This window comes from Polypterus senegalus, chromosome 10 (genome assembly GCF_016835505.1).
Source record: "Polypterus senegalus isolate Bchr_013 chromosome 10, ASM1683550v1, whole genome shotgun sequence".
NCBI lineage: Eukaryota > Metazoa > Chordata > Cladistia > Polypteriformes > Polypteridae > Polypterus > Polypterus senegalus.
In genome coordinates, this window is record NC_053163.1 from 2,184,162 (window position 1) to 2,209,209 (window position 25,048).

Consider the following 25,048-nt stretch of genomic DNA (forward strand, 5'->3'; position numbering starts at 1 on the left):
TTTATTCCTACAACTTTTGTTAAATTTCATTGTTCCAGTTTAGGCTCACAGGGAATGCCCCACATTTGCTTATTAAGTGAAAGATCTGAGATGTTGCTATAACAGATGCTCAGTATTTAATGTAAATAGTACGCTTGCAGAAATGCTGTACTTACACAAAACTTTCTATTTCTGCTATTATTATTAACACATTTTAAGTAGTAACTTCAACAGCATTAAAAAAAAAATAAGCAAAGTAAGGAATCCCTGAAAAAAATACACTTTCAAAGTTCGGAAATGGCTAGATGACATATAGTCCGCATCAGGAGATATCTCCCATTATATAAAAAAAACGAGACTTTCACGTCCTCCCGTCAGAATAGACTTTCTGCCAAGAGATTTAACCATGCCCGGGGCTGGAAAAAGACAAAGAGTAGATGACAAAGTAGAACGTCATAAAGAATTCAAAAATGTTGGCGCGATACACATGCAGAGCAGGTTAGAGATCATGGAAGTAGGAAAATTTGAAAGTCTCAAAAAAAATTATAGTAATGGTCACATTAGCGCAAACAAACAGAAAATATTACTCGATGAAATAACAGAACAGTGAAAAGAGATCGAATAGTGTTTGAGGATGTCTGGGAGAGAAGAGAGACAAGGCAGTGAGACAAAAGGACAGCTGCTGTACAGGCTTTTAAACGGTCGAAGCACCGCACAAGATGAAGATCACACGGCATGGCAGCAGCAGCAAGCCAGCAAAAAAAATAGTATTTTAATTAGGGCGGCACGGTGGCGCAGTGGTAGCGCTGCTGCCTCGCAGTTAGGAGACCCGGGTTCACTTCCCGGGTCCTCCCTGCGTGGAGTTTGCATGTTCTCCCGTGTCTGCGTGGGTTTCCTCCGGGCGCTCCGGTTTCCTCCCACAGTCCAAAGACATGCAGGTTAGGTGGATTGGCGATTCTACATTGGCCCTAGTGTGTGCTTGGTGTGTTTGTGTGTGTCCTGCGGTGGGTTGGCACCCTGCCCAGGATTGGTTCCTGCCTTGTGCCCTGTGTTGGCTGGGATTGGCTCCAGCAGACCCCCGTGACCCTATTCGGATTCAGCGGGTTAGAAAATGGATGGATGGATGGTATTTTAATTATTAAGACTGTTTTCCTCTAAGATGAAACTTATTTATGAAACATGCTAGGGTGTCTGGTAGGCCAGAGTGTGGAGCAAGATGCAGGAAAGGGAAAAAAAAAACCCTTATATGATTTAGTAAAGCTCAATCTGTTTGCAAGTGTTTCCCTATCTTCCATTACTTACCTCTCTTGCTTGGGGTGTGATTTTCTTTATTTATTCATCTAAAAATCCCAATCATTAACACATCTCCCAATTTAAATGTGTACATCATCGATATATGATCCATTTTTTTACCATTTTGTTTTGGGTTTTTCTGATGATCCCCTATGCCTTCTTTTTTCTTCCAAGTCCCCAGGTACCTTTTCATGTATATGTCTGGGAATGTCTCATTGTTTCTGCCTTTAGGCAAGCTGTGTCCCAGTTTTTTTCATCCACCCTCTCCTGGACCTTTCTGCACTCTCGCAGTCCTCTTTCCAAGAGCAGCACTTCTCTTTGAGCATAACTGCCACAAACTTAGCCTTGGCCTCTAGATGAAAAGTCCCGCAATATCCGTCCCTGTATTTTTAGAAATCTGCTTTTTTAACGTTGTTAGTTGACTTAAGTCCTGCAAGAGTAGAAGGTGCTGCTGGCTTGATTACAGGGCAAGTCAAAATTATGTTAATATTTGAATGGTGGAAATAATTTATTCACAAAACATACTTCATACTGTATGTGCAAGATGATTTGCAGGAATGTCTCAACCTGTCCGCCATCACGTTCAACACTTGCATCATATGTGGCACATGAATTGTCCACAATAATTGTATCCAAGTATATACATAGCAGTACCATTAGTGTTAACATAATTTTGACTCACCCTGTATTTCAGATTGGCAGTCCTGTGTGCAGCTCATTCAAATCTCATGGATAGGAGCTGTGACATGTCGTCAGTGTGGGATTTTTTGGTTAGTAACACTTTATTATGTTTTTAAATGTTCAATGTTAATGTGCACTATTCTGTATCATCATCCATCCATCATCCAACTAGCTATATCCTAACACAGGGTCACAAGGGTCTGCTGGAGCCAATCTCAGCCAACACAGGGCACAAGGCAGGAAACAAACCTCAGGCAGGGCGCCAGCCCACCACAGGGCGCTCACACACACACCCACACACACACACCAAGCACACACTAGGGACAAGTTAGAATCGCCAGTCCACCTGACCTGCACGTCTTTGGACTGTGGGAGGAAACCCTCGCAGACACGGGGAGAACATGGAAACTCCACGCAGGGAGGACCCGGGAAGTGAACACCCAGACAGGTCTCCTAACTGCGAGGCAGCAGTGCTACCACTGCGCCCATAATTATAAGATGATAAAACCAAAAAATCCATTATCATAAAATCGATGCTTCTCAGTTGCATGTGTACATTATGCACATTTTACAAGGTTTTGTACTTGACTGTCAAAGTATTTATTATACAGCAACATGGCTAGACGGCAGATATTGCTGCTGCCTTACAGTTTTAGCATCCTGGGCTCAATGTTTCACACAGTTAATGTTTTGCAGAGCCCGCATTTACTACCCATGTCTACATTGGCTTTGCTCTGAGTTCTCCACTTTGTCTCGCACATACCCCGAGATGTGCAGGTTAAGTTAGCTGGTGACCAGTGCTGTCACTGCATTAAATAGCACATTTCTCCAATGTTTTCTGTTTATCAAACCTTTTTCCAGATGTTCTCACCATACATTTGCATATGTGTGTGCATGTGAAGTCTTAACTTTTCAGTTCCACCTTGCAACTTGGAAACCTTGGTTGTTTTTTGTGATGTAATTTAATGGGTGCTCCGACGTCTACATGTTGCTGTTCTGGAGTAGACCTCAGCATTATTATGAATCAAGTCAATTTCTTATGTACAGTAAGAGGCACAACGTTACCCACCCAACTAAAACGAGAAAGTTTTAAATATCCATTTGTGCTCCTGCTCTGTTCTTGAATGTTTTATATTGATATTTTTTAATACTGCCCTTTGGTGAGATGCGTTATATGGCAATATGTGGTTTAATTAGAATTTAATGGGTCGTAGTGCAATAAAATAAGTTAAAACCCCCTCATGTGCAATTAAATTAAATACAATTAAGAAATGACCAGCGGGAAACCGATGTGTTATATTATTTGAAATTGGAAAAAATCAAATACTCAGTTAGAGGATCTGTACAGACGTTTTTCAAAACATGGCAGGATCTAATCAGTAATATTTTAAAATAAGTTTATAAAGCACAGAGAATTTATTAATTTAGGTATGTTTACAAGCCTTAAATTTTACACCGTTTGGCTTGCTCTCTCTCTCAGGGGTGGGGATCGATCTGTTCTTAACATAATTCTTTTTTTTGTAAAAACTTGATTGCTATGTATGGATTGTAATAAAATTAATAAAATAAATTAAAAAAAAGAAATGACCAGCATCAATGAGATACCTCTGACTACATAAAGGATCAATATTTACAAGTCAGCTTCATGAAATTGAGGCAACACGGGTCCCCTAATTGCAAGGCAGCAGCGCTACCCACTGCGCCACCATGCTGCCCCGGTATCATCATATTATTTTTAATTAAAATTTTACAAAAAAAGTTTTCCTTTAGAGCGTGATGTACACCATCATTGTGATATTTTCCATTGTTAAACATAATGCGATATTGAGGTTATTCATATTGCTAAATTGTCAAGAGCATTAACCACAATTCCTGTTCTAATTAATCTTAAAAAGGTATCAAGGATCCCCATGACGCTTCTTGTCATTGTTGGCATGACACTCTTAAATACAAATGTGTATTTTCTGTTTCTTACCTCTGTAACCATCAGAAGCCCAATCATGAAGGAGAGGATGCAGGTGATAACCAGAACCATCTGCTTCATTGTTTTCTTTTTTAGTAGTATGGGAAACATGTCCATAGCGATTGTCATAAAGGTTTCCAAGCTGACAAACTGAAGAAGGAAGTAAAGAGAAATTATTGTGAGTTTGATTTATCTAATGTGGTGCTCTGCACAGTGTGCCTACCAATAATACACATGTAATACAATGACATTAATGAATATATGCAGTACATCCATACACATTCCTTCTCCAGCTCTCTTAATACAATGCAGGGTTGCAAAATGGCCATCCCAGTCTATCCCAGCAGCATCGGGTATAGGCAGGACACTGTGTGTCTTTCCATTACAAAAAACATTCATACACACGCACACATAGGGCCATCCTGAGAAGCCTTGCAGAGTGTGTTTGTGTGTCAGTGACCAAGAGAGGGAAAATGAGAGAAAGAGAATGAACTTGGAGAGCACAATTTATGACACCCTCTCCTCTCCTTAACTCCATTAGTCTGGGTACATGGTAACTTGCGATATCAGAAAGGACTTTGGATTGTATCATCTGGCGGAGAATGGAAAGTAAGTGCAGATGGTGTTGCCTCTGATTTCAAGTGCGTTGTGTAAAGATGAACTGGTGGCATGAATAAACATGAAGCATATGCAACAGAGAAAAGATCATTGGAACAACATGGAAGGAGTTGTGGAAGATCAGTCATGTTGAAGTGAGGAGAGACATTGTGTTTCACAACACTACCTGCAGCAGTGATGGTGGGATGCCAGGTGAACAATGCAATGAAAAATTCAACAAAATGAAGTTTAAGCAGCATAACTATAGGCAATGTGGGCTTGGGGGCCTATGGTGACTTCATTGACTTTGTTTCTTTTTGCCAGGCTTGGCTGCTTGACATCACAATGAAAAGGTTAATGGAGAGTCTAACGCTAAAGTAGGTGCAGCCTTTCAGCATTTAGTGTTGTTTGCCTGGGTGTTACCTGTCATTTAATTGTCATTATTAGAATGCAATCAAGGGAGGAAAATATGATAAAAAAAAAAAGTTAAGTATTTAAGGTTATGGCAAAATTACAAATAATTTTAAAAAAAAATTGTTGTTGCCTCAATTTCATGAAGCTGACTTCCAAATATTGATCCTTTATGTAGCCTGAGGTATCTCATTGATGCTGGTCATTTCTTAATTGTATTTAATTTAATTGCACATGAGGGGGTTGTATCTTATTTTATTGCACTACGACCCATTAAATTCTAATTAAACCACATATTGCCATATAACGCATCTCACCAAAGGGCAGTATTAAAAAATAATTTAAATTAAAATTAATAATTTAAATTAATTTAAAATATAAAACATTCCAGAACAGAGCAGGAGCACAAATGGATATTTAAAACTTTCTCGTTTTAGTTGGGTGGGTAACGTTGTGCATCTTACTGTACATAAGAAATTGACTTGATTCATAATAATGCTGAGGTCTACTCCAGAACAGCAACATGTAGACGTCGGAGCACCCATTAAATTACATCACAAAAAACAACCAAGGTTTCCAAGTTGCAAGGTGGAACTGAAAAGTTAAGACTTCACATGCACACACATATGCAAATGTATGGTGAGAACATCTGGAAAAAGGTTTGATAAACAGAAAACATTGGAGAAATGTGCTATTTGAACAATAGCCATTAATGCAGTGACAGCACTGGTCACCAGCTAACTTAACCTGCACATCTCGGGTATGTGCGAGACAAAGTGGAGAACTCAGAGCAAAGCCAATGTAGACATGGGTAGTAAATGCGGGCTCTGCAAAACATTAACTGTGTGAAACATTGAGCCCAGGATGCTAAAACTGTAAGGCAGCAGCAATATCTGCCGTCTAGCCATGTTGCTGTATAATAAATACTTTGACAGTCAAGTACAAAACCTTGTAAAATGTGCATAATGTACACATGCAACTGAGAAGCATCAATTTTATGATAATGGATTTTTTTGTTTTATCATCTTATAATTATGGGCGCAGTGGTAGCGCTGCTGCCTTGCAGTTAGGAGACCCGTCTGGGTGTTCACTTCCTAGGTCCTCCTTGCGTGGAGTTTGCATGTTCTCCCCGTGTCTCCTCCGGGCGCTCCTGTTTCCTCCCACAGTCCAAAGACTTGCCGGTTAGGTGGATTGGCGATTCTAAATTGTCCCTAGTGTGTGCTTGGTGTGTGTGTGTGGGTGTGTCCTGCGGTGGGTTGGCATCCTGCCCGGGATTGGTTCCTGCCCAGTGCCCTGTGTTGGGTGGGATTGGCTCCAGCAGACCCCCATGACCCTGTGTTAGGATTCAGCGGGTTGGATAATGGATGGATGGATCTTATAATTATTAAAAAGATTATCTCACCTCAGTGTCCAGTCCGAGTAATATTACCATGAGAAACAAGCAGACTGCCCAGAGCTGAGGAAGAGGCATCCGGAAATGGCGTTAGGGTACACGATAAAGATGAGACCGGGACCTGCAGATGAAATCTCTTTAGCTACAGCTTAGCAAGATATTACAAAGAGCACCATACTCTACAACAGCAAGTGGGAAGGCGAAAGGGCATGTTACATGGTTTAAGCCTATAAATCACACACATTTATCATTTTACATGCTGGAAACGTTTCCAATCAGTTGTTTGTTGTCATTGTGGGAAGAGGTATCAAATAACCAAGTGCCTTCAATAAGTAGGCACTGCCACACAATAAGCATGAGATGTCAGAATTGTGAGCATTAGGTTCACCCTAGCAGCCATATCGAATCAGTTTGTTTTTACATGACTCTTCAATTCTTGGTCATTTATTTCATTTCTGTGTTGTACTCTCTACACTGAACAAAACTATTACAAAGAACTCCACAAAACAAAGGTCCACACCAATTCAGTTATTAGCAGAAACCATATTGCAGATATTAACTTTTTTAAATTTATGGTTTCCGTAATCGCACCTAGCAATCTGTCAATTTACTAAATTTGCTTTATCTAAATAAAGGCTCATTATCTTTGCAATGAGTACAGATTCTTGCTGTAATTGAATCAAATGCATGTTTAATCTGTTTATTTTAAAGGTACTTTGTACATGATGTGTTCCCTCACTGTAGGCTTTACATAAAAGGAGCTCACCAGACTCAGCCACGTCTTTGATGGGCACTCCTTGTTCATATGCCATGAAACCCAGCGTGGAGAAAACAACGAACCCGGCCAAGAAGCTTGTGCCACTGTTCATTAGACACAGGTAAATGCAATCTCTAAAACAGAGAAAAGGAAATGGTTGTATATCAGATTATTTAGTGAATCTCCTTGATCATGAAGCCCTAGATGGTTTGCAGTACTTAACAGCTGTCAGTAATTTTACAGTTACGCAAGGTTTTTTGGTGCGAATGTTTGCTGTGTCCTGCTTGTTATTTTCAAAATGGATGTCTTCTCTTAACTCTGCCCAGTGGTTAGAGCTCACGTCATTTGTAGTGCCAATCAAAACTGCCAACTGCCAGAGATGAGTCTGAAGGTCTTACTTGTAGCAGTCATTGTTGTACTTGTTGTAGCTGCTGAGTGCTGTTAGACCGCCAAAACAGACAGCATAAGAGAAGAAAACCTGTGTTCCCGCTTCCATCCACACCTGTATGATATAAAATGATACTCTAATGAAGATTTATAAAAGTAGGATCCATCGATTTAATCATTTGTTGACCTGCTTACCCAATTCATGATTGTGGGGAGTCTTGCTTATTGTGACATAATTGAGCAGAAGGTGAAAACCAGTCCATTATAGACTGTATTGGGGAATGTTACTTTTAAAAGTAATTTAGCTTCATTATTAATCACTTACAAAAAACGGTTGTTAAATATATTACTGAGTCACTGATTATAAAATGTAATATGTTGCAAAAAGTGTGTTACTTCTGCATTACTTTATTCTTTTGTTTGTAAACCTGATTATTTCACTGGCCAGTATTTGTTATATTCTGTGGAAGGATCAGCCCAGCTATAGACAGAGACGCAGACCCACAAAGACCAGAACACACACTATTTACTGTTCTTTAGTCCTCCACACAGCACGCTGCACAAATCACCTCAGTTAGCTTCAGCCCTGTCTGTCTTTCTTTCTTTCTTTCTCCTCCACTCTCCTTATTCTTCTGCCGCCTTCATTCCTCCACTCACAAGCTCTGCACTCTTCCCCCTGACTCCCGCTCATCTGATGGAGTGAGGTGGCCCCTTTTATGCTGCCCCGGATGGGCTCCAGGTGCTCTGTGACGATCTTCCGGCAGCACTTCCGAGTGTGGTGGAAGTGCTGCAATCCAGGGCTCCACAATCCCCCTGGCGGTGGCCACAGACCCCAACAGGGCCAAGCTCTCATCCCGTGGTCCCCATGCAGAGCAGGGCAGCTGCCCTCTTGTGGTCCAGGGGAGGTTTAAGTCCATATATTAATTTTTATGAAACTGACCAAAACACAGCCAAATTTGTTCATTTTCTTGTGTTTTATAAACACATTTAGTCCTTTGTGTGCTGTGAACTAAATGACACCCATCTAATTTTTTAATCCCTGATGTAAACCCTGAATATTCATAATATGATCAAGGCTGCCAGATCACATTGTTTCCGCATATCAGTAAAAAAATAGCTGGATTAAAGCTCAAATGATACTTTATTAATAGTGTGACGTATGGAGTCCAGCAGTAGAAACATGTTTTCAGCCTGGCTGTGTAATTAAGCCCTGCAAAGGAGCCTTGCACTACGTTGTGATGTGAAAATCATGAACTCCCCGAGTCCCTAGATTGTGCTGATTAAATGTACCCTTCGGCACATGCAGAATTAAATGTACACTCATAACTGTTGTTCAGTTCTTTTCATTTGAGTGTACATGTGCCCATCGATACCAAATAAACAGCACAATTCTGTGAAATAAAGCTGTAGTTTGCCTCATTAGTAATGCATTAAGACACTTTTTTCTCCTTAAAGTAATTTGACTACGTAATGCACATGACTTTCAGCCCATTACCCCCAGCACTGTTTAGAGGAAAGTAGATGCTTTGACAGTATTGAATATGTTTATAGTATACAATACTTATACTTTGATTCTTTCATTTGGATTTCACCTTAATGTCTTAGTGGTTGGTACACATGAATAATAAAAAATAAATGAATGTGCTAGCATTTTGAGGATATTTTAAAAAAGTAGGGTCTCCTGCATAATTCTGATAGTTTGTAATTAATTAGCATTTTCTTTAGACCGTAAATATTTTAAACTGAAAGAATGGTCTACTATAAATGAGCTATAAATTCACTGTTGCTGAAATTAATTTCAGTAATAAGACCTGCTTGTATTCATTATAATGTACAATCGTTGACCTATTTCTGTTATTGAGGTTGATCATTTTATTATACTGACTTTATCAATCAAGTACAACCCACACCTCTGGGTCTGCAAGTCGAGATGGCTCTGGATACAAGTAGAAGATGATCCCGTCTTTGGCTCCAGGCAGTGTCAGTCCTCTCACAAGGAGTATGAGCAACATGACATAAGGGAATGTTGCTGTAAAGTATACTACCTGTAAGAAAGGGAATTATAAAGATAAAGATGAGAAACCTGTTTAATGCAGCCTGCTAATGAGGGAAAGCTTAGATTTACTTGACTAGTTTACAGTATTTGTATTCCTTTCAGCTTAAAAGGTATCAGAAGAACTAAAATACCTCACCTTGCCTGTCGATTTGACTCCCTTCCAGATGCAAAAATAGCAGATGATCCAAGTAAGCAAGAGGCAGAGAGCCATCTCCCAGTGTAAACTGCCAAGCTCTTCAATTCCTCCTGAGATGTTAAGGACTCGCCTTCTAAATGATCAAAATGTTTCCCTTCTGGTCAGAGACTGCTTCTCACTCTCTACTATTTTCAGACTTTATTTACGGATTCACTAGTTTTAAAATAGTTATTTGACAGAATTGAAAATGTTTAACATCTATCTGTACATGTAAAGTGAAACGAATTCACTGACTTTTTAGTTATAAATGAGTAAGTCCATGAGGTGTGCATTTTAACACAAGTGCTACTTACTCCCAGAATTCCATGGCAGGGGATGTTGAATTCTGTAACTCCGCTGAGCTGATTGAAAATGTTTGGTCAAATTCCTTACAGTGAACTGTACAGAAAGAAAAGAGTAGTACATAAAGAGCAACAGTTTGTTTTAGCATGGTCTAGAAGGTCATGGTTGTAGCATTTTCAGGCAATAATATTTGAAGTCTTATACACAGTATGCTTTTAGGGATAACTGTCATCTACCAGTTACAATACAATACAATACAATACAATACAATCCAGTTTATTGTTGTATAGCCCTAAATCACACAGGAAGTGCCGCAATGGGCTTTAACAGGCCCCCCAGCCTTGACTCTCTGAGAAGACAAGGAAAAACTCCCAATAAAAACCTTGTAGGGAAAAATGGAAGAAACCTCGGGAAAGGCAGTTCAAAGAGAGACCCCTCACCAGGTAGGTTGGGCGTGCAGTGGGTGTCAAAAGTAGGGGGTCAATACAACACAATATACAGAACAGAACAATTCCTTAAGACAGCATAATAATAAAAATTTTAGAAGTACGGTTTAACAGTAGATGATATGACATAATTAGGTTTGGATATTTTTAGAGTCCTGGAGACCTCATCCATCAAGCTGCCTCCCCATTTGGCCATTCCACGGCTGAAACGTTGCTCCGATGAAAGGACCCCTCTTTCCCATGATTCCTGTGATCCTCCATCAGGGATGACTTTAACATAGGCAGGCAAACAACTTGGCAGGTGGGCCGTGGCACCAGTTAGCATTGCATTTACTGAGGATATCCTCATACCACTAACTGTCTTTGTTGTTCTACGTTGTTTTATCACAAATGACCCTACTTGCTCCCTTGCAGCACCAACTGTTTTATAATGGGATTATATACTGTATATATATTAATGCATTTGGAACCATGTACAGCTGACCGCCGCGGACTGCACACTGAAAATGCAAAAGTTATTGCAGTGTTTAGCACTTATCAAACCAGTGTGCTGTTGGTGCTTTGAGTGAGTTATGTATTGGATGGTTTGATGCAAAAATGCCGTTTCTAAAAGACTTAATACAACTTTGTTTCCGATAAAGTTGGGATGCTGTGTAAAATGTTAATAAAACCAGAATGTGATTTGTAAATTATGTAAACACTATATTTAGTTGAAACTAGTACAAAGACAACACATCAGATGTTAAAATTCAGTCATTTTTATTGTTGTTTTTTTCTTTATTAAATATGTTCTCATTTTGAATTTGATACCAGCAACATGTTTCAGAAAAGTTGGGCCTCTTTACCTCTCTGCGGCATCTCCTCTACGTTTAAAAACACTTTGTAAATGATTGTGAACTGGGGAGTCACTCAAAGTGATACGTTGTCCCATTTCAGCAGCAGTTTAAGGTCTCTTTTGTTGTGTTTTTTGTTTCATAATGTGACAAATGTGTTCAATGGATTCTCAAGCTTCTTTTTCTATTTTAAACTGTCCTCATATACATTAACAAATCTTTTTTTAATTAATTAGATTAAATCATAACCTCATTTATTTGAAATTCTAAACATCCACACATCCAAAGGGCGACCCTACAATAACCTATTGCAGAAGGGGGCATGGCGCTATCTAACTTTCAATTTATTACTGGATGGCAAATGTACGGGCCATAAAGACCTGGACATTGACACTGATCGATGAATATACACAAGTCTGGTCTGCAACAGAATTAAAATCTTGCAATGCTTCTTTATACTCCCTGCTCTGTGCCCCAACGAACACAAATTATCAGCAATATACTAATAATTCAATTGTTCATCATTTACTCAGAATGTGAAAACAATGTAGGACGCACTTTAAGTCAAAGAAGCTCTTATCTGTCGCACTTCTATGTGACAACTACTCTTTTCCACCCTCTCAAACATACAAAGTATTGAATGCTTGGAAAATGTCTGGGATTAAAACTTTGAGAGACTTGTACATCAATAATGTTTTTGCATCCTATGAGCAGTTAAGTTTCAAATTTAACTTCTCATCTACACAATTTTCCACTACTTTCAAGCTAGAAACTTTGCTAAACTGAACCTGCCCAATTTTCCTCACCTTCCACCAATTTCTATTCCAGAAGAAATATTGATCAGTCTTGAAGTCTCAGATAGCATCTCCATAGTTTATAAAAAACATTTTAGTTTCTGCCTTTCAAAGATCCCAGAGTACATTGAGGAAAGGATCTGTCACTCAATTTCAGAAAAAGAATGGAAGGCAGACATGCACAGAATACACGCAAGCTCCATACACACAAAACACTCAATTATTCATCTTAAAATCTTCTACCTAGTACGTTTATCTTGATTAAAACTATCTAAAATGTTTCCAGGGCACGATTGAACCTGTGAACGTTGTAGTCTGGCTCCAGCCTCACTGGGACACGTTTTGGGCACGCACCAAATTAATGTTGTTTTGGAGAAAGACCTTTGAGTGCCTATCAGATAGCCTTGGTGTCACAATCACACGTAACCCAATGGTGTACTCCAAGATGGACTTAAAGTGCAGAAGGACAAACAAATCAGAATTGCCTTTACCTCACTAGAAGCCTGTAGACTTATCTTACTCTACTGGAAGAATCCCAGCCCACTACCTTTATGTCAGTGGGTACCTGATGTTCTATACTACCTGAAATTGGGGAAAATCTAATTCTCACTCAGAGGATCTGTTCAAAACCTTTTTAAAAAATAAGATCGAATCTAACCAATAACATTTTAGAGTAATCTTCTATATCAGGGTAAAGGATACTCTTCCTTTCTTGCTGCTTCAAGGGCTTGCTTTGTTGGCCAGCTCTCCTCTCTTCCTTTAGAGTGAGTGTTGAATTTTGATTTTCTTAAGTTTGATTTGATTATATGGATTGTTATTTGCTTTAAATTAAAATTAATTAAAAATGAATTTTTGAGACTACAAACAATGGTAATTATTTTGGTCAAATGTTCATGTTTTTGAGGTCAATGCAACCATCCTCATTGTATCTCTTATGTAATACTAGCAAAATACCCGCACTTCGCAGCGGAGAAGTACTGTGTGAAAGAAGTAATGAAAAAGAAAAGGAAACATTTTAATAATAATGTAACATGATTGACAATGTAATTGTGTTGTCATTGTCATGAGTATTGCTGGCATATACATATATATATATATACACACACACACATATATATACATATATACAGTATACATATACATATCTACATATATACTGTATATACACATATATATATATACAAATCTACATATATATATCTACATATATATATATATTAGGGGTGGGACTCGATTAAAAAAATGAATCTAATTAATTAGAGGCTGTGTAATTAATTAATCTTGATTAATCGTATGTAATCACACATTAAAATTTGTCCCAAAGAGTAAATGTTGTTTTTTAATTTAAAAGGGTTTTAGTGGGCGACAGAATCAAATAATAGACATGGACATGAATATTGTAAACTCAAGCTCTTTTAATTTCTGAAAAAAAAATGCTTTTAAACTGCATTTCAGTTCAAAACAGAAACAAAAATATCATCCCTGGCTAAAATTGGGCAGACTTAAAAATAAAGTGGTAGTTTAAGTACTTTAAGTACATGTTCAGAATGGTATTGTCTTTAAATAATAATAGCAAAAATTTCAACATAAAGTGCAGTTTTCCTTCTTAAAAAAATAAGTCAGAAACATAAAAGGTAATTTGACCAACTTAATCTTTAAACTCTGAGTAACTTTAGCCAACATTATTTTGTACTTTAGGCTAAAACAGTGTGATCATTGAACATTTTGTAATTAGATGTAATTAGAATTACTGACGGTCACGGAAGTCCAATGATCCCCAGTATGAGCCACAAAGTCCGCTTTCTGTAATTCATCTAATTTTGATTGTTTTTCTGTGTGCACAAAACCACACTTTTATCAAGGCTTCGCTCAGGTAGTTTTTTGAAATGAAATTTGCCTCCGATCAGTCGTAGGAACGCGCTTCATTCCGACTGTTACATTGTTGTAGCTCTGATGTGTGCATCAATGTAATCGATGTACCAGGAAATCATGCATTGACAAAAGTTCCCCTTTGCTTGGAATTGAAAGTGTGATTAAATGCGTTATTTTTTTTTAATGTGTTATGGAGTACATGCATCGAAGCTTCTCAGCTGTGCTTGTGCTAAGAAAAGGAAACATTTTAAAAATAACATAAGATGATTCTGCATTAACCGCATATTTTTTCATATGTCTCAAACCAAGGGGATGCGAGGGTAAAATAAATCAGGAAGTGCGCGTACATACTCAGTGCATCCCCTCTCGGCAATCGAACCTCGGATGTCGGCGCTAGAGGCGAAGCCTCTACAATTGCGACACGGCGTGTGGCTTGTCTATTTGAGAGTATGTAGATCGGGGTATATATATATATATTCGCAGCGGAGAAGTAGTGTGTTAAAGAAGTTATGAAAAAGAAAAGGAACATTTTAAAAATAACGTAACATGATTGTGAATGTAATAGTTTTGTGACTGTTATGAGTGTTGCTGCCATCAAGGATTTGATTATAATTTCTTTCAATCAGGTTCGTATTTGGACAGTTTGCACAAAACCACGCTTTTATCAAGGCTTCCGTTGGGTAGACTTTTAAAATGAAATTTGCCTCCGATCAGTCTTAGGAACGTGCTTTGTATCCATTATTCATAAAGCTTCAATTGGTGATCTGTCTTTCTGCGTTAACCGCATATTTTTTCATACGTCTCAAACCAAGGGGATGTGAGGGTAAAATGAATCGGGATGCGCGCGTACATACTTAGTGCACCCCCTCTCGGCAATCGAACCTCGGACATCGGTGCTAGAGGCGAAGCCTCTACCATTGCACCACAGCGTGTGGTTTGTCTATGAGAGTATGTAGATCAGGGTATATATATATATATATATATATATATATATAAATAGATATATAAATAGCCCTTACGCAGCCTGGAGGTGTGTTTGGTGTCATTGTCCTGTTAAAAAATCAGTGATCGTCCAACTAACCTGACTTCTGCACAACACAACTGCTGGTCCCAAAGCAAGAAATTCCACTAAATAACCCTGATAAGGCACACCTGTGAAGTGAAAACCATTTCAGGTGACTTCCTGTTGAAGCTCATCGAGAGAATGCCAAGAGTGTGCAAAGCAGTAATCGGAGTAAAGGGTGGCTATTCTGAAGAAACTAGAATATAAAACATGTTTTCAGTTATTTCACCTTTTTTTGTTAAGTACAGAACTCCACGTGTGTTCATTCATAGTTTTGATGCCTTCAGTGAGAATCTACCATGAAAATAAAGAAAACACATTGAATGAGAAGGTGGGTCCAAACTTTTGGCCTGTACTGTGTATACCCGCGCTTCGCAGCAGAGAAGTAGTAGTAAAGAAGTTATGAAAAAGAAAAGGGAACATTTTAAAAATAACGTAACATGACTGTCAATATACAGTATTTGTTTTGTGAGTGTTACTGAGTGTTGCTGTCATCAAGGATTTGATTATCATTATTTCTTTCAATCAGGTTCGTATTTGTAGGATGTGTTGTGTTCAAGTTACATTCCGTGTTTGTCAATCGTTGTAAAGATGACAGGTTTTTTTCATCGATTCGTTTCTTACTGCATCAATAAACAGCTCGTCTTCTTCTTTATCTGAGACCTGACACACTGCATGCACGGGTTTTTTTTACACTGTCTTCCTTTAGCGGGACATTGACTTTTTCCACCGTGTGCTTTGTTTCCGCAGTAGCTGCATTTATGAATATCCTTGTATGTGTCAGACGCTTCATATTTTTTGCTGCCTTTTCAATTGTGTAATTCGGTTTTTGTTCAGCGCTCTTTGGAACTGTTGCTTTTTGTCTGTGCACTGCATCAGTTCACGTGAGCCACTCGGTGTACATGCATCGAAGGTTCCCAGCTGTGCTGGTGCCATGTCGTGCGATTTCCACGGCTGTATTTAATGTTAGCTATGACCCGGCACTTAAAACTTTCTCTCGCAGTTTCGCTGAGTTTGTGCCAAGCACCACCCTGACCATCTCATCTTCCTCTCCATAAGCACAGTCCTTAACCCGTGAATATTTAGTGGGAGTTTGCTATTGGATTCTATTCTATTCTATTGTTTCTATTGGGCAGGCACTAAATTATGTGGGAGGCGTAACTCCGCCTCCCACGGGCATCGAGCAGAAGTTATGGTTCCAGTTATGACCATTACACGTAGAATTTCAAAATGAAACCTGCTTAACTTTTGTAAGTAAGCTGTAAGGAATGAGCTGCCAAATGTCAGCCTTCTACCTACACGGGAAGTTGGAGAATTAGTGATGAGTCAGTGAGTGAGTGAGTGAGGGCTTTGCCTTTTATTAGTATAGATAAGATCTGAACGCACAACTTATCAGTTTATTAAGAGGGCGTCATTCACTTCAAGGCCCATGCTGTGTGTATTTCCAGTCCTTGTCAGAATAAGTGGTTTATGGCCTAGAATACACCACCCTTTTATAGTTTATAGTTACTGTAGACTGTTGGACGTGTGCCATACTTATACTTGGGCAGTTTCCGTTTGAAATACGCTTTATCGATTTAATATTTATTTGATTTTCTCACCACACACACATTTTTTCCTTTTCATCACCTGTATTCCAAGTGTTGTTGCAGCTACTCCATGGCAGCTCTTTGCTGAAGGAATAGAACAGGTAGAAGAATGCCCAGGCCAGGATAATGACGTATGTAAAATTAAAGTAAGCAATGATGATTAGACTGGCGGAGCCAATACCTGCAATGACAAAGACAGAATGAGAGAATCCTTTGAAAGTATATGAGGTTAACAAAAGAGTACAAAATTCTGAATGTTAAATAGCATTGAGCTCAACAGCAAAATTTAGTTGCACATACAGCTTTGCAAGCCTGTCTGTAAATTTTGCTTCATGTGTGATTTATGCATTTCATTAAGCCTGCTCTGCGGTGGGTTGGCACCCTGCCCAGGATTGGTTCCTGCCTTGTGCCCTGTGATGGCTGGGATTGGCTCCAGCAGACCCCCGTGACCCTGTATTCGGATTCAGCGGGTTAGACAATGGATGGATGGATTAAGCCTGCTAAAATGAAATTTCTTGCATATTTCACATTTTGTTGGTAGGAAAGGTATGCTTCTTACATACAGCCCTATGATAAAATATGATTGTACTGCCTGCCTACGCACTCGCAGTGCCAGTTCCACCTGGCACCACTCATTTGGGGATGAAAGTAACACCACGGGTAACACCATCTGCACTCCGTTTCCCCAACTCCATAAACAAATCGATAGGAGCCACATGTCCAGACCAACTAGCTGCATGTCCATTTGTATGCTCTGAACATTAAATGAAAATTTGGACTGTGATTTGCATTTAACAGTGTCCAACATCCTTTGGGTGTATCTAAAACAATCACTTTGTGTAAAGAAGAATTGAGCGATTTAAAGGTAAGGTCCATGTTTGACTAATTACTGTATACTCACTGATGTGGCGCTTGAGAGTGGGGACATGTTGTATTCTGATCAGACACGCAAATAAGAATTTCATTTTACTCCTTCCATGCAAAAATAAAGATGTACCCGCACTTAAACTTTGTCTCAGTGTGTGTAATGCAGGTTTTGCTAAGTAGGAAATGTCTGGTAAGTTCATGTATTCATCATTATAGCACATGTAATTATTTGCTGAATGAGCCAAATTCTAATTGTAACAACTTTACATTAATGCCAGTGAAAGAAAAGCATATAAGAAGGCATGGCTTCAGATTAACATTTTTATGTTTCATCCATATCACTGTGTTTCTAGGAGAAAGACCTTGTACAAGAAACACTTTATATGCTAATTCTGTTTTGCTTCCCTCAGCAGTGTCTTCTTATTTAATATATTTCTACTCTTTGGTGCTCAGAAGCTGTAAACACACCAGCACCTTGGCCATCTATTACATGGAAACTTCATACTGATAACACTGTTTGAATACTTATGAAGTTTGAATATTCTTTGACTCACAGAGACTTGTGAACATTTTGAATTTATGACCAAATTGATGTTACCTTCAGAATTTTCAGGTACTTCCAGAAAGGATCAAAATGTATATTCTGAGACTGTTCACAATATCTAGCACATCTGTCACTTTAGCTAAAAATGTTGACGTGATTTTTGCCAGAACTATTAAAAAGTTTAACTTGATGATGATAATGCCTATGTAATCACTACAATTTGTAGATGACCACAAGTGAACTATTAAAGTATGTTTCTTATTTTGACTACCATGACACTGAAAAAAGTCCAGTTGAAACAGCATTGTGTGACGCTCAATCAAATATTTATTTGGCTTGAATAATTGTGGAATTTATTAATGTGAATACTAAGTGCTTAGAGCTACTGCCTCACAAATTCAGCATGATTTTGAATCCCAGTAATATTTTCCACATATCTGCAAGAAGTTTTACTCTCTAAGTGCTAGGAATGATTAATTATTGACTCTGGAGCACTCTGTGAAGGTAGAAGTATATGTGAGAGAAAGACCCTCGTGACCCTGAATTAGATTAAGATGATTTGAGAATAATATTTTCATTTTCATGTAACATTTTTACTGTTTGTTATAAACAATTTTGCATGTGACCTTTTAGAGTAGATAATAAAAAATTACTAATAAAGACTGTGATTCTTACCTTCAAATAATGGGCAGATTTTCCTCCAACATGTGATACCAGATTTACGAGTGTATTGTCCCAGAGATGTTTCCAGGAGGAAGAGAGGAACACCACAGGTCACCAAGAAAAATAAATATGGAACTAAGAAGACACCTAGGTGCAAGAAAAAGGGTATTCAGTATTTTGTTATAAATCCTTCTTCTTCATCTAGTAACATATAATTGTATACATTACTTCATACCTAAAGAGAACTGAGCCTGGGGTGTATTTGCTGCTAGTAATAACCCTAAAATCTTTAATAAAAAATGGTTTGCCATGCTCCAAGTGCTCAAGGTATGCTCACAGATTCTTTTACCATGTTCTTGTACCACTTTGCTACATAATACAAGCTGAATGAACTTGAATATTGTTAGCATAGACATACTGTATATATATATATATATAGGCTCTGAAGTGTTTGCTGTATGAGAGCAGTTCAAATAGGTAGCATGGCTAAGCCAGCGTGTGCTTGATGCTGTAAAAACGATAATTCTCTTTCCAATCAGCTGCTGTAGAGCTGTGATTCCACACTCAGTGATATAAATACTCCGAGTGGTGCAGTGAGAGTAATATGGAAAAAGATGATCCGCTGTGGCAACTCGTAACGGGAGCAGCTGAAAGAAGAAGAAGAAGGTTCAGTGAAAGTAACAATGCTAAGGCAGCTATGGTATTTGGAATAGTTTGGCTATTCCGTGGACCATTATATTGTTACAGGTTAATTACAATCAGATGCTTTAAACTAACAAACAATATGCTGTTAATTTCAGTGTATATGATAAAGCTGTGTCAGTGATGTGGATCTAAAAAAGAAAGGGAAACCACACAAGGACAGTAGCACTGCTTTGACGCTGGGTGCCGTGAGATTGTAAAACCGAGTGGAGAACTTGCTTACGCCAGGGTTTGAGCTACCGTGAAAATGTGCGTGTCTTTACGCCAAGTTTAGGTTTTATACATCGTGATTTGAGTGTGGAAATGGGAGTATGCTAGTGATGGGTGGATTGAAGCCTCATGAAGCATCAAAACGTTCAAAGCAATTGTGTCGGAAATCTTATCGAAGCATTGAAGCATTTGACACTCACCTCTCTAGTGACACCTCCTGGCCATTTTTATTACATTACACAAACTCATGATCCACATCAATGATGTCTGTTAAAACTCTTATTGCTTTTACTTTTTTGCTGCTACAGACTGACAACGAAAAGAAAGGTTCGTCAGTGGCTTCTAGAATTTGATGTCCAACATATATATATATACACATTTGTGCTTGAAAGTTTGTGAATGAGAATTTCCTATATTTCTGCATAAATATGACCTAAAACATCATCAGATTTTCACTCAAGTCCTAAAAGTAGATAAAGAGAAACCAGTTAAACAAATGAGACAAAAATATTATACTTGGTCATTTACTTATTAAGTAAAATTATCTAATCTATACTAATAAAAGGCAAAGCCCTCACTCACTGACTCATCACTAATTCTCTAACTTCCCGTGTAGGTAGAAGGATGAAATTTGGCAGCTCATTCCTTCCAGCTTACTTACAAAAATTAAGCAGGTTTCATTTCAAAATTCTACACGTAACGGTCATAATGGTCGATAACGGTCAATAACGTCCGCCATGTTGAATTTTCTTATTTATGGCCCCATCTTCACAAAATCTGGTAGGCGGCTTCCCTGCGCTAACCAAAACCGATGTACGTACTTATTTCGATGGTATGACGCCACTGTCGGCTGCCATATTAAACTTTCCAACGTCACTAATTTTCCAACTTCCCGTGTAGGTAGAAGGCTGACCCCATTTTCACGAAATTTGGTAGGCGGCTTCCCTGCGCTAACTGAAACCGATGTACGTACTTATTTCGGTGGTGTGAGGCCACTGTCGGCCGCCATATTGAATTTTCCAAACATCACTAATTCTAATATTTAGTAGATCCGCATTTTGCAGAAATTCCAGCCTCTAAACGCTTCCTGTAGGTTCCAATGAGAGTCTGGATTGTGGTTGAAGGTATTTTGGACCATTCCTCTTTACAAAACATCTCGAGTTCATTCAGGTTTGATGGCTTCTGAGCATGGACAGCTCTCTTTAACTCACACCACAGATTTTCAATTCTATTCAGGTCTGGGGACTAAGATGGCCATTCCAGAACGTTGTACTTGTTCCTCTGCATGAATGCCTTAGTGGATTTTGAGCAGTGTTTTGGGTCGTTGTCTTGTTGAAAGATCCAGCCCCGGCGCAGCTTCAGCTTTGTCACTGATTCCTGGACATTGGTCTCCAGAATCTGCTGATACTGAGTGGAATCCATGCGTCCATCAACTTTGACAAGATTCCCAGTCCCTGCACTGGCCACACAGCCCCACAGCCCCACAGCATGATGGAACCACCACCATATTTTACTGGAGACAGCAGGTTTTTTTCTTGGAATGCTGTGTTCTTTTTCCTCCATGCATAACGCCCCTTGTTATGCCCAAATAACTCCATTTTAGTTTCATCAGTCCACAGCACCTTATTCCAAAATGAAGCTGGCTTGTCCAAATGTGCTTGAGCAGACCTCAAGCGGCTCTGTTTGTGCTTCCTCTGCATCACTCTCGCATACAGCATCTCCTTGTGTAAAGTGCGCCGAATGGTTGAACGATGCCCAGTGACTCCATCTGCTGCAAGATGATGTTGTAGGTCTTTGGTGCTGCTCTGTGCTGCTTTTGCATCCCACTGTATATGTCGATTTATTCCACTTCTGAAGGTGTACATTGTCGGTATTCTCCATTGCATTTGCCCCGAGTGTAACGCATGCAGTGTAATTGAGGAGCAGCAGAAGAGCTCATGTAATAGGAGACAAGGCACCTCCTCACCCTGATCCCCAGGGTCTTCTCATGAATATTCCCATTTTGTGCTTTTTCTCATTCCTATCAGTTTACTATTATCATTATTATTGGACACATATGTAGAGGAAATGTGTGTCATATTTTATGTGTATGAAAAAAGGACGGTAAAGCCTTGAATGAAGCTCAGTGTTAATGCTTTGGGTAACAAGACAGGTAAGGAGCACGCAACGTTAAATGTGACAGTCACTGTGGGGGACTGTGGAACTGGAAGATGGTTTACTCTTTCAATAATTCTATTTACATCAATGATTTACACTGTGGTTGACTACTTATTTACTCTCCACCACAGCCTTTGATAAGATTCATTCATAAGGAAAATGTGTCTCCAGATGTGCTCATCCAGCTGTTCATTCTTGTCAGTACTTGAGTGACCTTTATGTCCACCTCTAGATGAATTCGTCAAGTTTCTTTTCAACATTTTTGTCAGATTAAAGCAGAAATCCAGAGACTTTCCTAAAACTGCAGAAGACGCTGTTGAAGTCGCTGATTCTGGTTTAAAGACAGTTGTGATTAGTTATGCAGCACACGCTTTTACTCACATTACTTTTTGGAAAACAATCATACAAATCAGCTACAGATCTGGGAATCAATGAATAGTAAAAACGTTTAATGAGGAGTGTCTTGCGCATATACTGGTGTAATGACCACGTCGGCTTTAGTGAAGCATTTCTTAGCCTCTCTGATGTGATCGACATGGGGTAGAATAGATTCTGGATTGTTATAATATGTGCTGCCTTACACACAATATGCACATCAATTTGTTACAGATTTTAGGTGGACACGATTCCTCAGCAAGGAAAGAGGTGCCCCATGTAAATCGTTCATAATGTCTCCAAAATATATTTGTTAACTTACAGGCTACATAATTCTTTTTTGCAAAGTCCTTATTTTAACTTTAGGCAAGGACCATACTCGAGCCCCAATTAGGATTGGAACCCGCGTCAGCACACCTTACCGATGCAGCAGGGACAATGCATTTACACTTTGAGCCACAGAAGTTCAGCAGACGAGTGACTGACCAAATCGGCTACTGACTGTGCAGATATCAATGATGTCATTACGCTAGTGTGCCTCAAAATCACGTGAAGGGCGCATTTGAAACAAGCCTCGAAGCGTTGCTTCGCGCACCAGTGCTTCGAAAGCTCGACACAGTGTTGAAACCTCAATCATTAGAGTACGCACCGTTGATCTTTAGTAAAAAATACAAAATGCGCTCTCACCTCCTCCATTCTTATAGCACAGGTAAGGGAACCTCCAGACATTTCCTAAGCCAACAATATCTCCTCCGACAGCCAGAAAATACTCTGCTTTTCTTGCCCAATGGCCTCTCTTATGCACCATCTTTCCTGGTGTAGGTTTCCGTTTGTTAATCTGCATCTGTGTTTCTTCCATAGCATTAGCCTCCATGCTTACTATTCTGAAAAACATGACATTATTAAACTAGGGCATACATTTAAATAAATTACAATTGTGAAAGAACAATCCTTTTTTTTGTGATACTGTAGTCATAGTCAACTATCCATGCTTTATTTTCATTATTTCTACATTTAGGATCGCTCAGTCAACATCATTTTTTTATTTTAATTGAACCTAAAAAAAACATTACACGGGACAGGTCATTAAGCCCAATTTAGCTCATCAACTCCTGTTCTCCCAGCATTTCCAAAGGTTATGTCCAGCTGGCACTCACAAGTTAACATACATGTTAGTCCAGGACAGGCTTTGCTCCCTGTGACCCTAGACTGGAGTAACAAGTTTGGAAATGTTTTTAGAAAAGTAAGCACTACTTAATAGTAAATTAACTCGAAATGGAATGCTACATTTAGGAAAAAAAAAATTTAGGTGAACCCTTTGTTGTGTATTTCAGCTTTTTATTTTGCTGTTGGAGCAGTATATACTGTAAAAGATGCAAAAGGAGACAGCATAAAGGTTTGGGGTTTCCGGCCCCGTATGCTGTAAAATTCTCCACAGTCAGTAAACAAAACAAAGGTCAAATACATAAACAAAAAGTTGCTCATATGCACGACGCCAAAGATGGCGTCAGCGGCCATTTTATGTAGGAGGAGCCGGAAGTGGAGGAATGCTGGGAAGGAACCGTGAGGTAAGATGGGATTGATGACGTCAGGAACAATGGCGGAGGAAGGGCGGAAGTAACGTGCTGCAGGAAACGAGACTTATGGTGGCGGAGCGTCTTTTTTTCTGAAAGAAAGAAAAGGAGAAAGGTTAGTACCCTGCCACTCCCTGCCGGCGAACGTCTTCCGAAGCGTGTTAAGGTCCGTCCACGGTCTCCTACTCGCGCATGCGTGACATGACCCCCCCCTCAGCCCAAGACCGTCAGGTCGGGCGGACCTAACCGAGAGGTCGTGGATACGAGAGAGGGCATCGGCATTGGCCAGAAGGTTGCCGTGACGATAAGTGACAGTGAACTTATACGGTTGCAATTCCAGAAACCACCTGGTGACCCGCGGATTCGACTCCTTGTGTAGGGACATCCACTGAAGCGCAGCGTGATGAGTCACCAGAGTGAATTCGCGACCCAACAGGTAGTAACAGAGATGAGTTACTGCCCACTAAATGGCCAAGGCTTCCCTCTCCACTGCCACATACCTGGTCTCTCAGTCCAGCAGTTTCCAGCTTATGTACATCATGGGGTGTTTGACACCATCGACGCTTTGGCTCAACACGGCGCCCAGGCCTGTGTCCGAAGCGTCGGTCTGGAGAATAAAAGGGAGCCCAAAATCAGGTGTCCTTAATACAGGTGCCGACGTTAGGGCCTTTATTAGGTCACTGAATGCGTGTTCCGCCTTGTCGTTCCATACCACGTATAAGGGGGCGCCCTTCTTTGTTAAATTAGTCATGGGTGCTGCCCTTTCGGAGAAGCGTGCACCTGTCTCTTGGTATTCGGATGGGGCCATTCCAAGATGTCCTTAATTTTTGAACATTGTGGTCTCACCTGTCCTCGTCCCACAAGGTAGCCTAAATACTTGGCCTTCTTCAAGCCAAAAATACACTTACGAGGGTTAATGCAGAGGCCGGCTTTAGCTAGCGTCGCAAGGACAGCAGAGACCTGCAATAAATGCTCCTTCCAGGTGCCGGAATAGATGACTACGTCATCCAGGTAGGCGGCACTATAGGACTGGTGGGGCTTCAACACTCTATCCACCAGACGTTGAAAGGTCGCAGGGGCCCCGTGCAGCCCAAATGGGAGGACCTTGTATTGCCAATGTCCGCTAGGGGTGCTAAAGGCTGTTTTCTCTTTTGCAGATGTCGTTAAGGGAATTTGCCAATACCCTTTCATCATTTCAAGAGTAGTCAAGTATCGAGCCGTACCCTGCCGTTCAAGTAGGTCATCAATGCGGGGCATCGGGTAGGCATCGAATTTGGAGACCTGATTCAGACGTCTGAAGTCATTACAGAACCTCCAGAAGCCGTCCGGTTTGGAAACGAGGACGATAGGACTGGACTATGGCT

The 25,048-nt window shown here is 39.7% G+C and overlaps 1 pseudogene; it reads right to left on the reverse strand.

The window, feature by feature from the left end:
* Positions 1-1,292: 1,292 nt before the first annotated feature.
* LOC120536458 overlaps positions 1,293-25,048 on the reverse strand; it is a 38,472-nt pseudogene continuing 14,716 nt past the window's right edge.